The sequence below is a fragment of the Oryctolagus cuniculus genome, chromosome 20 (genome assembly GCF_964237555.1).
Source record: "Oryctolagus cuniculus chromosome 20, mOryCun1.1, whole genome shotgun sequence".
Taxonomy (NCBI): Eukaryota; Metazoa; Chordata; class Mammalia; order Lagomorpha; family Leporidae; genus Oryctolagus; species Oryctolagus cuniculus.
In genome coordinates, this window is record NC_091451.1 from 3,825,135 (window position 1) to 3,838,786 (window position 13,652).

The window sequence follows — 13,652 nt, forward strand, 5'->3', positions numbered from 1 at the left end:
CCTCCTTGCCAGCCTCAGGGTGAAAACAAACAAAAGGAGGTCTGACTGTAAGCCAATAGCTTTGGCTCCAATTTCAGGATCTGGGGGCTAGGGGGTTGGTTTAGATGACCTAGTGTGTGCCCTCCTTGGTGTCAGATGGCGCTGCGTCAGAATTATTCGACATACGGCTGTGGATAGGAGTCTGGATTCCCGGAGAACGACATTCCGTAACCTGCTCTGCTGATCAGATAGTTCCTTGTACATCTTCCTTACAGAACTTCAAACCAGCTTCCTTTTGTTCCGGCTGTCATGGAGAAAGAACAGCTGGTCACCTTCCATGTAGCTGGAAACCATGGTGAAGTCATCTCCCTGGTGTTTACACTTCAGTGATAAATAACACCCCCACCCCCTCACCCACCCCCGCTTAAAGCATTCTTTGAGGCTCTTGTTTTCCAGGGGCTTAATGACTTTGCTGCTATTCTGTTTCTCAGCGCCACACTTGGTCTAGTTGACCAAATGGAACAATAGTGCCTCAGTTCACACTGGTGCCTAGAGAAGGCCACGTTCAGGGTGAGGAACACAGGGAATTTCTTCTGTGCCCAGATCTTTTTACCACTTAAACATGTAATGGCACTTTTAAAAAAATGGTGCATGGCGTATATTAATTCTGAGAATAACACGACTGCACCTGGCTTCTTCCCCTTGTTGGTGAGAGTCGTTTTATCTCAGGGGCTGAGGTCAAACGCTTGCTGCTCCTTCCTGATATGTTTCCTGTCATTCCTCAGCTGCCGGAAGACCAGCTGTTATCTTTGCTGTGGCGGCTGCCCCTCCCCCAGTTGAGGAGTCTATTTTTACCTATCTCTACATGTTGCCTTTATATTGTGACTCGCCATATCTTTAAATGGTGCCAACTTCAGTTTAACCACTGGTGAGGTGATGACCGAAAGTTGCTCTGTGCCACCTTCCCGTTAGAAGGCTACATCACAACAGTACAGTCCCCTCAGTGGAGGACCCCGGGAGGGTTCTGGACAGTAGTCTTCCTTCCTGGCCTTTGGTGCCACCCTGAAATTTTAACTGGGACCACAGTTGCCTCCAGAACCTTTTCTGTGACTTAAAGAGCCCGAGCCTTGGCTCTGAGTTGACCAAGCACTGGGCTTTGCACCATCAGAAAAGTCTGAGAGAAGCAGACAAAAAAAAAAAAGGAATTTGCTGAAAAAATTCAATTACAATAAATAATCAGAAAGTTACAAAAAAGCCAATAAGGTTAAATCTAGGAAACATCAGGCCGACTTGCAGGAAATTATTCAAGAAAAAATATGTGCATCAATAAATACATTTGCTAATTTTACAATTTATAATTTACATTCCTATACAACTACAGAAAAAGTAAAGAATACATCATGTTGAAATAGAGAAGGTTACATTTTCCTGAGAAAATGTATATGGGGCCAATGTGCTGATGCAGTAGGATAAGTTGCTGTTTTCAATGCCTGCATCTCATGTCAAAGTGTTCGTTCAAATCCTGGCTACACTGCTTTGGATCCAGCTCATTTCTAATGTTCCTGGGAGTTAGCAGATGATACTAAAGTTGTTATTTTTTTACTTAATTTCTTTTATTTATTTGAAGGGCAGAGTTAGAGAAAAAGAAAGAAAGAGAGATCTTTCATCCAGATGGCCACAACCGCCCCGGCTGGGCCAGCCCAAAGTCAGATACTAGGAACTTCTTGGTCTCCCATGTGGGTACAGGGGCCCAAGTACTTGGGACATCTTCTGCTGCTTTCTGAGGTGCATTAGCAGAGAGCTGGATTGAAAATGGAACAGCAGGGACTTGAGCCACTAATCATATGAGATGCTGGCATCACAGGCAGACTTAATCCACTATGCCACAATGCCAGCTTTGATAACTAAAGTTGTTGGTTGCCTGCTACCGCCCACCTGAGGGGCCTGGTGATTTCAGGATTCCTTGCTTTGGTCTGGCCCAGCCCTTGATGATTTCGTCATTTGGAAGATCTCTCTCCCTCTCTCTTCCTCCCTGCCTCCTTCCCTAAAAACGTGAACAACCTGTTCATGAGAATGTGGAAAAATATCCCCAAATCAGTGATATCACAGTGAAAAATCAACCAAGTCTGTCAGTTTCTCTCTACTGGCATTGGTAGACATAGAATCTTGATAACATACACACATAGAATACTAATGGAAAGAGTCCTGCATGTAGAATGATACTACGGAAAATTTCAAAACCAACAACAAATTTGGAGTTCTCTAAAAACCCACAAATTGAAAAACAAACTGTGTAATTCTGATAGCATAAAACAGTACATTGGTGTTCAGCTTTTCAGGGATACTATGCACATGAACGATTCCTAGACAACTCAAAATTTTTATGGGGCTGATAATCTTAAGATAAAAAATAAGCAACATATTTACAGACTCATGATGTTATAGCCAATGTATACTAAGAAATCAAAATCATATGTAGGTGATAGCATTGAATTCAAAAGCAAAAGAGAAGTATTGTGATAAAAATGGTATTTTGATAACCGTGAGGGAACATTTTGACAGGAACAATGAGTGCAAATAAAATATTAGCAAATGTAGTGAGTAATTTGTCATTAAATTTCATGGAAAAATCATATAAAAATTTAAATTATCTATAAAAGGGAAAATGAATAAAAATAAAGCAAAGGTCCTGCCATTTCCAGGAGAATCTCGAGGGGAAGGTATTTGTATTTATAGCTATGCTTGAGATGTTCAAAATGAAAGATCAATTTATAGTTCTCTAGAATTCCAGAAAAGCTAAATTAACTTAAACCCTAGGATTTGAGGATGATTGAATGGGACAACATGACTCTGAAATTGGGGACTTGGAATAGTTGCAAAGAGAATTTAGATAATTTCTATCAAGTTTTCACAAAGAAAAAAACCACCTAAGAAAGTCTAAATAGTAATAGGATTGGCTTATAAAGGGATATTGATGATTTAAACAGGTCACACTAACAATAACTACAACAATGTATGTTTTATAATATAAATTCTATTTTGAAAATTGTGGCTAGAATTGACTAGAATACAATGATCAGCAGAGATAAAGGAATTGGGTGAACCATATTCCAGTAAATTATTTTACCATCAGAAATTTTTTAAATTGCTTATACTTTGTTTTTTTCAGGCTAATATGATATTACTGCAGTGGGAACTGATTTAATGTAGTCCGTAGATATAATTATTAGAATATAATGAGAATATAATGATATTCCTCTCTTCCCTCCTTCCCTACTCCCATTTCCCTACCCTGCTTTCTCTTTCTCTTTTAGTATTTGAGATAACAATTTTTAAATTTTTCTTCATTTTCATTTTAATTAGTTTTTAAAGATTCAATGTGGTTTGCAGTGGAGTTTCCTTCCTACTTCTTTCACACCCACCCTCCTTACTTCTACCTTTCTTTCAATCAGAAAAAAAAATAAAATCAAGAAAGGTAGATCAAGGAAAGTTGAAGAAGAAAACTTGAAGGGTTTTCATCAAATTGAAGCCATAATGAAAAAGTTAACCATGTTGGTTATGGTTCTCCAAACTAGGATTGGCTTATATTACATCATTGATGTATATAAGTCATCAAAATAAAAGATAAACAAAAGAAATACACATGTTAGTATATAATCTATTTTCAGATTATTGAAATAGCAGTGAATAACAATATAGGAGCAACAATGGCATGAAAAACATAGACAAGATAAGGCGTGAACCAACATGTATTAAATATGTACTAAACTTGAGAAATGAAAAAAATTTGAAATGATTAAAAATATGCCATTTACTAGAAAAACCTTAAATGAAAGATACTGGCATCTATAGCTACACTTTGAAAATATCAATAATCAAAGTTTACTTATGTTCACATAAACCACCAGAAATGTTAACAGTGTATCATCTGAAAAGAGAGAATGATGCTGTGATCCCATAGTCCTTCTGATGAACTGTATACATAGAATCATCAAGAGAATTAACACAACCTTGAGTATGCTGATGACCTTTCAATGTAAAAGTCAAGCATGATATACTGATAGGTTTGGTCGTAGATTGGGCTTTCATTAGGTTGCCAATCATATACACAGGTAGCAACAATAAATTAAGGGGGACCGCACCCCAGCTGCCCTCATGGGCTGGGCCCCACCATTGCCCGGGCCTGGTGCTGGGCAGCCCAGCGTCCACGGCGGCTCTGGCACGACCACCTTCGCTGGGACGTTGGCCGCCCCTCTGCAAAGCAATGGCAGTGAGGGGCGGCAAGCAGAGGAAGCAGGAAATCCACCGGAGGTCTGCTCGGCTGAGAAACACTAAGTACAAACCCGCTCCAGAGACTGAAAAAAAAAGTGTCCACTAAAGGAAAAGGAAGAAAGCATATTTTTAAATTAAAAAACCCCATCAAAGCTCCTGCGTCGGTTTCTACCATAATCACTGCCCGAGTCCATCTTCTACAATGGTGTGTAGTACCAAACTGGAGACATTGTTTCTGTGACTGATGAGCAGGATGGAAAGCCCTACTGTTCTCAGATCAGGGGTTTCATCCAGGACTAGTACTGCGAGAAGAGTGTGGCTCTGATGCGGCTCATTCCCACTCTCTCCAGCCCCAGCCCCAGAGACCGGTTTGATCCTGCACCCTATATCATAGGGCCAGAAGAAGATCTTCCAAGGACGATGGAATACTCGGAGTGTCATTCACTTCTGAGTATTTCAAGCCATGGTCGTCGTCATTTCCTGCGGTTCCTACTAGACCTGAGAAGGGCTGTATAGGGACTCACGTTGGACCTACTCCTGCTATAACTGTCAAGGAAACAGTTGCCAACCGTTTGTAGTTGGAAAATTACAGTGGGAGGGCGCCTGGTATAGCAGAGAAGCTGCCAGTTGGGAAGCCACAGCCCATACCAGAGGGCCTGGCTCCACTAAACATTCCAGCTTGCTGCTAAAGTGCACCTTTGGAGGTAGCAGGTGATGTATCCAGCAGTTATGTCCTGCCACCCATGTAGGAGACCCAGATGGAGTTCCCCACTCCCGGTTTTGGCCTGGCCCAGCCCTGGCCATTGCAGGCACTTGGAGAGAGAGCTAGCAGGTGGGAGCTCCCCTCTTTGCTTGTCTCTCTGTGTGTATGTGTCTCTGTCTTTCAGTAGGAAAAAATAATTAGAACTGGATTTCCAGTTATCTTGTATTCATACTATTACAAGATAGTGCCACATGTTTCTTTAATGAAATTTTTAACTGGAAAAATGACTGTAAATTACAGTTTTTTTCCCCTACTACCCGGTAATCATCATCATCTTCATTGCTGGTTATTTAAAGAATTAAGAAGAATAGAAAATAATGGACTATATTTGAGGTTAAATACTACCTTCTGTATGTGTGTTTTCACAGATAAAGTCTGTAATGCCCGGAGACATTAAGAGGCAGGTAGTATCTATTTTTTCTCCATAATTTATTCCTAGAAATGCATAAAATGGGATTGTATTTTTCTGTAAGAACAAAATATCATGGTTTATATTTCTGAACAGAGTCTTAACCACATAAAATGTAGCTGTGACTAATAGCGTCTATCATAAAACCACACAAGCCTTATTTTGTGATCTAGAATGGATTTTTGGCTGTGACTGGTGGATGATTTTTTTAGCTCAATATTTTTTAAACTTATATATACTTTTGTTCAAACAGGCATTCTGAGTTATGTTGTGAAAACATTTGCTATGGACTAAACCTGGACCTGACAGGCCTGGTATACAGAAGTGTCCAGAATATATATAGAAGTGCCCAGAATTCAGCTGCAGGTTTTAGTTCATCTGCAGTCAATTACGTAGAGGAGCAGCAGCATGGATATAGTGGGAAATGGGGTGGCACACACGTGTCTCTTCTGTCCAGGTTTAATAAGTGTTTTTCAGTCCTGGAAAATTGGTCCGGGTCTCATCTGATCATAACATTTTGAACTGAGGCACCTTTCAACTGTTACCCTTTCTGCACTGGTTGGCTTCTATTTTGGGAAGAAGTAACTGCAGACAGCTCTGTATATGTAGGTGCATCTCCATTCATAACAGCTAGAGTAAAATTGACTGTAAATACCTTTGTGTATAGTTTCCTAAATGCTGTTGTTCACAATTTTGGATTAAAATGTGTTTTTCACCAAGTATTACTTTGGACTTATTTTGATTACGTATTTCATTTAAATAACTTAAGTAGATCTTTCTTCCAAAAATAGTGTAAATAGGAAACCCAGTGTTGTAGTTCTTAGAATTTGTAGCAAATAAACTGATCATTGGTAAGTAGTTGGAGTAGATAAATTCATCATCATTAATTAATAAAATTTAGGAAAATCAAAGAATGACTGATTAGAAAAGTCATGTATATCATAGAGTGGGAAGTTGCCTACAAATTAGTAGACACTTGTAGTGTCATTTTTTTGCATTTCAATGTTTATTGTAGCAATATTCACATTCACAATGATCTAGAAATGGAAAATCAACTCAAGGGTACATCCGTAAGTGGATGGATTAAAAAGTGTGGACTATACACAATCTAATACTGTTAAGTTTATAAAAATGAAATCTTCTCATTTGTGTGACAACATAAGTAAATTTAGAGGACATTATGTTATGTTGTATCTTTTAGGATCAGGATTGAGTTTCTGCTTCCTTCCTCAGCAAAGATCTTCCTATTGCTTCCTGGGTATCCCTGAGATGGCCCAGTCTGCATCCCCAGCCTCGTCTGCCTCTTCCCCCTGCTGTTGCCCTGCGTACCCTCACCTCCTGGCTCTGTGCCCTTGTTCCTATTGGTCCTTCCAGCTTCACCGCAGGTCTTTGACATTTTAGTTGACAACTAGTTCATACTAAATTTAGCCTTAACTTGAAATTCCGCTGAAAATAGTCAAGTTGAATTTCAAATTGTTACAATCTGGATTAGTACTAGATTGTTTGAAAGATTATTTTAACATTGTTTTTTAAGATATTTAAATAGTTCTCCAATCTTCATGTATTTGAAAATGTTACAAACAATACAGGTTCTTGGCTATGAAAGGCTTTTCCAGGACCAATTAATTGCCCACAGGAAGTCTGAATCACAGTTCCATTTCAGCCGTAAGTAGGTGGAATCCTATGAATCGTGGTGGAAATGTTATTTAATGCATGTGTGTAGTGTTTATACATGTATATCTTTCTACAGATGGTTATAATGTGTGCTTAGAATGGAGTTTCTGTCACAAACCAGAAAAGGGAGACACATTTTTTGGAATTCATTTGGTTGCCCTGGGCACGTTGAAGAATTGTGCTTGCTTCTTCTTTCCTAACAGATATGTAAGCCATGCATTTATACATCCTTGGAAGGGAATGCTTAAATTGTAGTGTGCTTGTGTAACGGAATAGTATACAGCCATCCAAGGTGAAAACTGTCAATGATGGGGAAAGGTTCCCAGTTCGTAGGAGGAAAAAGCAGAATATGGAACTGCCTTCAGGATGTTAACATGTGAACAGGAATTTTCTGTAGTTATGCTTTTGTGCTTTATACTTTCTTGGTGTTTTTTATTTATTTGAAAGCAGAGGGTGGGGGGAAATATCTTCCATTTGCTGGTTCACTTGCTAAGTTCTCTCAACAGCCAGGGCTGGGCCAGGCTGAAACCAGGAGGCAGAGCTCCATCTGGGTCTCCCACATGGATCACAGGAACCCAAGTTACGAGACATCATTTGCTGCCTCCCAGGTGCATTGGCAGGGAGCTGGATCAGAAGCAGAGCCAGGACCCTTTCTCAGGCATTCCAGTGTGGGCTGTGGCAGCCTAAGCAGTGGCTGCACCCACTGCATTTATTTGTACACTGCCTACCTGGTGGGGAGGGAACTCTGGTTCCTAATCTGCACATGTTTAGAAGACATTACACAGTAGTACTTCTGAAATCCTTGCAAGGGGGATGAATTAAAAGCTAAGTAAAAAAATTCAGTGATGTAATTATTTAAAAAAAGAATAAATTAAGAGGGGCCAGTGTTGTGGCATAGCAGGTTAAGCTACCACCTGTGTGGCCAGCCTCCCATATGGGTCCCAGCTCATGTTCTGGCTGCTCTACTTTTGATAGAGGTACCAGCTAATGGCCTGGGAAAGCAGAAGGAGATTGCTCAAGTACTTGGGCTCCTGGCATCCACCTGGGGAGACCTTCAAGAAGCTCCTGGCTCCTGGCTTTGGCTGGCGCAGCCCCAGCTTTTGCAGTCATCCAGGGAGTAAACCAATAGATGGAAGATCTCTCTGTCTCTCCCTCTCTGTAACTCTGCCTTTCAAGTGAAAAAGGAAAAAAAAGAAATAAATTCAAAGATAAAATATGACAGAGAAGTGTACTAGTTACTATATAAATTATACTTTCATTATTGTGAAAATTCAGTTTCATGATAGTAACAATAATAATGTAACAAGCACATATAAGAAATTTTTGTGCAAAATAGTACATCTACATTAAAATAGAAAATAAGAAAAATTAGGGGCCGGCGCTGTGGCTCACTTGGTTAATCCTCTGCCTGCGGCACCAGCATCCCATACGGGCATCAGGTTCTAGTCCCGGTTGCTTCTCTTCCAGTCCAGCTCTCTGCTGTGGCCCATAAATGCAGTGGAGGATGGCCCAGGTGCTTGGACTCCTGCACCTGCATGGGAGACCAGGGGGAAGCACCTGGCTTCTGGCTTCGGATCGGTGTAGCTCTGGCCGTGGCAGCCATTTGAGGGGTGAACCAACGGAAGGAAGACCTTTCTCTTTGTCTCTCTCTCTCTCACTGTCTAACTCTACCTGTCAAATAAAAATAAATAAATAAATAAATAAGAAAAATTAAAGAATGTAAATAAATAATTATGTTGGGGGCTAGTGCTGTGGCGCAGCAGGTTAACACCATAGCCTGAAGTGCCGACATCCCATATGGGTGCCAGTTCGAGACCCTGCTGCTCCACTTCCTATCCAGCTCTCTGCTATGGCCTGGGAAAGCAGTAAAAAAAAGATGGACCCAGCACTTGCGACCCTGCACCTATGTGGGAGACCTAGAGGAAACTGCTGGCTCCTGGCTTCATATCAGCACAGCTCTGGCTGTTGTGGCCAATTGCGGGGGTGAATCATCTGATGGAAGACCTCCCTCTCTCTCTTTCTCTCTCTCTCTGCCTTTCTCTCTTCTGCCACTCCTCTCTCTGTATAACTCTGACTTTCAAATAAACAAATAAATCTTTAAAAATTGATTATGTCAATAACTAGGAAAACTTTAAAGCAAAGATGTTTGTATCTACAGCTATAATTTCAAAATTGATATATATTTTTAAATATATAATTTATATATTAGGAAACGACAGTACAGAATTCCAAAGCTATCCAGATCCTGGTCATTACAGAATGGGGAGTGAACCATGAAATTGTAACTCACACTATCTGTTCTTATGTGTCTCTCTCTACCAACTTCTAATTAAAGAAACAAAAAAAAATATAATTCTAGGATCAAAATGAAATCGAGATCTTGCCACTTACCCACATAATTGTCAGGACATATAACAGTATTTAGACCAATGGAACATTTCAATAATTAACAAACTTGAATAAACAAATAATAATTCCAAGTTCTATAAATAAATACATAAAATTACATATATTTGTATATGTATCTATTACCTTGAAGACATACAATGACTACCCTTGGCTAGGATGATTCTGAGATACTGTATACCTGATGGTTTCCTGGGCACCTATAGAATGTTTGGGGTGATGATGATCTCACAATAAAACTTAAAACATCATGGCCACAGGTTCACAGGGCTGTGGGAAAAAAAATGGGCTCAATAAATTAAAAGACAAAAAAAACCTTAAACTAAATTCCCAAAATGAAAATTAACCTCAAGATATATGGAAGCCCATAAAATCTAAAAAAAGTCTGCCAATGAAAGTGGTGGACATCCCTAATATTGTGCTCAGACACTCTAAATATAAAACTTGCTTGGAAAAGTTTCATAATTTACAGAGTTGATGGCCTAACAATGATAAAGCAAACCAAGGTAGCCTGATGTTTCACATGCTAAAATTTTCTTTTTTTCATTTTTATTATATTTATTTATTTGAAAGGCAGAGTTACAGAGAGGCAGAGTCAGAGAGAGAGGCAGAGAAAGGCAGAGAGAGAGAGGGGGGAGAGAGAGAGAGAGAGAGAGAGAGAGAGAGAGTCTCTTTCATCTGCTGGTTCACTCTCCAGATGGCTGTAATGGCCAGAGCTGCACCCACCTGAGGCCAGGAGCCAGGAGCTTCTTCCAGGTCTCCCAGATGGGTGTAGGGCCCAAGGACCTGGGCCATCTTCTACTGCTTTCCCAGGCCATAGCAGAGAGCTGGATGGGAAGTGAAGCAGCCCATATTCGAACAGGCGCCCATATGGGATGCTGGCCCTGCAGGCAGCAGCTTTACCTGCTACACCACACCCCCAGCTCCTAGAATTTTCATAAATTAGATTGATTATTTTCTGATAGTAAAAAATAAATTCAAATATAACATGAAAAATGGAGAAATGTTTACATTTCTATATACAATGTACTTTGACTTTTGGGTGTACCAATGGGAAATTTGGTAGACACAGAGACAGCATCACAAGGTGAAGTAATAGATATAAATAAAAATAATATTAAAATTACATAAATACAGAAAATTTGCAGGAATCTAGGTCAAGGAAATCTTGTGCTGTTTAACTCAATAATATTAAAGCTAAAATAGCACTAATGTAATGAGTGTAATGCGTGGAAATTTTAAAATTAATGACCAAGTTTTAGTTTCTAAAAATAAAGAAAATGTAAAACAAATATGTGTCCTCAAAGTGTGAAAGAGTATACTGTCCTAGTGTTGGTATAGGCTAGGTTACTCATGACAGAAATGAGTGACCATTATTAATACAAAGATATAATAAAAAATAAGAATCAACGTACATGACACATAATACACTGCACTGCAATTATTGTGAGCAGAAATGAGTCATTTGGCAGGGGCAGTAATAGATTTATAAGTGTATATAGGGAACATTTGTGAAAAGTAGTCCTAAAATCATTTTTAAAAGAGAATACAGGGCTGGTGCCGCGGCTCAACAGGCTAATCCTCTGCCCAGTGGCACCGGCACACCGGGTTCTAGTCCCGGTTGGGGCGCCGGATTTTGTCCCGGTTGCCTCTCTTCCAGGCCAGCTCTCTGCTATGGCACGGGAGTGCAGTGGAGGATGGCCCAAATACTGGGCCCTGCACCCCATGGGAGACCAGGATAAGTACCTGGCTCCTGCCATCGGATCAGCACGATGCACAGGTCGCAGCGCGCCGGCCGCGGCGGCCATTAGAGGGTGAACCAACGGCAAAGGAAGACCTTTGTCTCTGTCTCTCTCTCTCTCTCACTGTCCATTCTGCCTGTCAAAAAAAAGAGAGAGAGAGAGAATACAGAAACACTGCAAGTAATTAAACCTATAAAAGTTAATGTTATTAATTGAAGAATAATAAAGGAAAAATATCAGTGTTTTGACCTAAAGGGTGGACAATTTCACAATCAATGATTAAGTTGAAATTCAATAAATGCAAAAACACTGTAAAAAGTGTATATGGTTTGAAAGGTTGAAAGCTGTAACTGTCCACATGGTTTAGGAAACTATACATTAAAATAACAGGGAAAACTGACAGGCTATGATAACTTGAAGGCCTTACAGAAAATAACCAAAGATGGCAACAGGCCCCTTATGTTACCATTGGAATGAGCTTTATTAATGTTATACACAGCAGAGAGTAGTAGATTCAATGGCAAATCAAAAAGTATTAAGAAACACACATATTGAGAGATTTAATGAATTTTCATTGTGAGCAAAAATGAACAATTTGAGATGAACATTAATAAAATGATAAGAGGATTTTTGCTGAAATGAATATAATAAACTTACATTTAAAAGCCTTTATATCACTTCTTGGCCTTTTGGCTAAGATCAAGTGTAGTATCTGTTCTTACCAATTTACAAGTCTTTATAAGATGTTGGCATTGTGGTATAGCTGGTAAAGCCACCGCCTGCAGTGCCAGCATCCCATATGGGCACCTGTTTGAGTCTTGGCTGCTCCACTTCTGATCCAGCCCTCTACGATGGCTTGGGAAAGCAGTAAAAGATGGTCCAATTCCTTGGGCCCCTGCACCCATGTGGGAGACCTGGAAGAAGTTTCTGGCTCTTGGCTTCAGATGGGCCCAGCTTTGGCTGTTGCGGCCATTTGGAGGGTGAACCAGCATATGGAAGACCTCTTTCTCTCTGCCTCTGCCTCTCTGTAACACTGCCTTTCAGATAATAGGTAAATAAATCTTTAAAAAAAGATGTTGGAAGATAATTAAGAAGATCATGTCCTATAGGAAAGATAATTTCCTATAGGAAAGCTACTAGAACAAAAAAAATGGCAGCTTGAATACTTTCTAAGATAAAATAATAATTTTTAGTTTTTTAAAAATCCAGAAAGAATAAAAATAAGTACTGCCATGGGGCCAATATTGTGGCATCGGGGGTTAGCCATCTCCTGTGACACTGGCATCCCTTATGAGTGCTGATTTGAGTCCTGGCTGCTTTACTTCCAGTCCAGCTTCCTATTAATGTCCCTAGGAAAGAAGCAGCAGATGGCCCATGTCTTTGGGCCACTGAACCCACATGGGAGATCTGGATGAAATTCCTGGCTCCCAGCTTCAGCCTGGTCCAGCTCTAGCCATTGTGGTGATTTGGGGCAGTGCACTACAGGATGGAAGGTTCTCTTTCTCTTTCTCTCTCTCTCTCTCACTATTTCACTCCCTCCCTCTGTGAGAGCCTCTGCCTTTCAAATAAATAAAATAAATCTTTTCAAAAGGAAATGAGAAACAAACACTGCCTGCAAAAATCAAGTATATCAATGGATATGGATGATTACAATTAATTGGAATAGTTTTAATGGCTAGAATGACAACCAAGGTGTAAACAAATTTAATGAACTCACAATAAAGTCAACTAAGATGGCCACCAGCTCCCATGGTACAGTTGCCACTCACTAAATTATTCATAATCAAAGCAATAGTAATAAATTCAGAGTCAAGGAGAAAATTAAGAAAAGGTTGTAAATCTTATCATGTACATTGCATTTTCATTTCTGTAGTAATTTGGTATGAGCATTAATGGAGTGAAATACATATAGGGATGTCACTATGAAATATGTCTTGACATTTCACTTACATAAAAATATGGTGGGGCTGGCCCTGTGGCACAGTGGGTAAAGCCACCACCTGCAATGCCAGCATCCAGCTTCACTACCCATCCAGCTCTCTGCTATGGCCTGGGAAAGCAGAAGAAGTTGGCTCAGGTCCTTGGGCTCCTGCATCCATATGGGAGACCAGGAAGAAGCTCCTGGCTCCAGATTGGTGCAGCTCTGGCCATCGCGGCCATTTGGAGAGTGAACCAGTAGGTGGAAGACTTCTCTCTCCCTCTCTCCGCCTCTGCCTCTCTGTAATTCTGCCATTCAAATAAAATGAATAAATATTTTTAAAAATATGTGGCAAAATTGTATTCACTAAGTCCAGAAAATATCATGGAAAAATAAAGTTAAAGGTAAGATGTCATTATCTCAATCACAATTATATCACACAATTATATAACACCGGGGAGGTCCACCTTTGGAAATAGGTTGGAGCTT

The 13,652-nt window shown here is 40.0% G+C and overlaps 2 pseudogenes; both read left to right on the plus strand.

The window, feature by feature from the left end:
• Positions 1-4,134: 4,134 nt before the first annotated feature.
• LOC138847306 (GATA zinc finger domain-containing protein 1-like) lies at positions 4,135-4,847 on the plus strand (annotated as a pseudogene).
• Positions 4,848-11,918: 7,071 nt separating this feature from the next.
• LOC127486080 (U2 spliceosomal RNA) lies at positions 11,919-12,044 on the plus strand (annotated as a pseudogene).
• The last annotated feature ends 1,608 nt before the right edge of the window (positions 12,045-13,652 follow it).